Genomic DNA, 1715 nt, shown 5'->3' with positions numbered 1-1715 from the left:
TATATGTATATGCACATATATATATTTTTATCCTACAAAATTTAGCAAAGCTTTGTTGAGTCCAAGGAGCTATTAGCTGTGTCCATCTAAGATCTTATTAAGTTCCTAAAACAACCCTGTAAAGTAGCTGTCAGGTGTTGAAAAACTAAGACTGCCACACAAACATATCATTAAATTCACAAATTATAGAATCTCTTTTCCTAAATTATCTTTATATTTTGTAAGTGTATCTTATAATTAATTCCAGTAGATAAATTTCTAAGTATATGATTTTGGGCCCAATGATAGACTGGTGTAGAAGATGGTATGTCTCAGGAGGAATCTATTCAAAAATCATTCCAGATAGATATCTTTTAGAGTGCTATCAACTCCACACAATTGTGAACTATGAATTTTTCTATTAGTGTCTGTCATTTCTATAAAAAAAGATGAAAATCATGTGTAAGTTCAAAATTAACTTGAATATTTGTTTTCTATCTGTTGCTGTCTCATTATTGGAGTCTAAGTCAACTTTGAGTATTAGCTCTTTAGATGTGAATCCTTCTCTAACTTTTGTTATTGTTATCCAAGTAAGTCAAGGCCTAAGTTGATAAAAATGACTGAGAACAATTTCACTGAGGTGACTCTCTTCATCCTCTCTGGATTTACCAATCACCCTGAGCTACAAGTCAGCCTTTTCTTAATGTCTCTCTTTATTTATCTGTTCACTGTTTTGGTGAAACCTGGACTAATTGTGTTAATCAAAATTGACTCTCAGGCCCAGACACTATGTACTTTTTTGCTTAGTGATTTAGCATTGTTGACATATTTTATTCCTCTACTGTAACACCCAAGGCACTGGTAAATTTCCAATCCAAACAGAAAATCATCTCCTTTGTCAGCTGCTTTCAAATGTACTTTTTTGTGGGTTTGTTATATAGCCAGTGTTTTCTTCTGGGGTCAACAGCCTATGACCACTATGTAGCAATCTGCAATCCCCTATTGTACTCTATGGTTATGTCCCAGAAAGCGTTTAACTGGCTGGGAGTAATGCCATATACCGTATGCTTCACAAATTCTCCGATATCCATCTGTGGGATAAGCAGTTTATCATTCTGTGATTCCAACATCAATCATTTTTCCTGTGACACCACAGCTCTTTTGGCCCTGTCCTGTGTAGACACATCCAGCACAGAAATGGTGCTCTTTCTTCTGGCTGAGTTCACTCTTCTTAATTCTTTCCTCATCATCACTGTCACTTACACTGCCATCATCTCAGCCACCCTAAGGATCCAGTCTGCAGGAGGCAGAAGGCCTTTCCACCTGTGTGTCCCACCTCATGAGTATAACTGTCTTCTATGGGTCCCTGATTTTCACATATTTGCAGCCTGATAACACCTGACCCGGGCACAGGTGGCACCTGTATTCTATACCATTGTCATTCCAGTGCTGAATCCACTAGTCTTTAGTCTGAGGAACAAAGATGTAAAACATGTTCTCCTGAGAGTCTGACACAGAAAACCTTTTCTGTGATGAAGCTATGCATGTTACAGTGAAAACAAACTTGGATGGTTTCAGGCATCCAATTGCTCCAACAATTAGGAAAATAGTAGAGTAACCTCAAAAGGCATAACACAAACTAAATGATAACAAAAAGTCTTTAAATTTGGGAGGTGAATTATTTCTTTATTTGATTATATGGACTACTGAATCATCATATTAGGAGTTCAGTTCAG

General features: G+C 36.8%; 1 pseudogene; it reads left to right on the top strand.

The window, feature by feature from the left end:
- Positions 1-595: 595 nt before the first annotated feature.
- On the top strand, positions 596-1491 carry LOC131417907 (olfactory receptor 8I2-like; annotated as a pseudogene).
- Positions 1492-1715: the final 224 nt, after the last annotated feature.

The sequence above is a fragment of the Diceros bicornis genome, chromosome 18 (assembly GCF_020826845.1).
Source record: "Diceros bicornis minor isolate mBicDic1 chromosome 18, mDicBic1.mat.cur, whole genome shotgun sequence".
NCBI classification, from domain to species: Eukaryota; Metazoa; Chordata; class Mammalia; order Perissodactyla; family Rhinocerotidae; genus Diceros; species Diceros bicornis.
The sequence above is the reverse complement of the archived record's forward strand: the minus strand, read 5'-3'. Positions and strand labels throughout refer to the sequence as shown.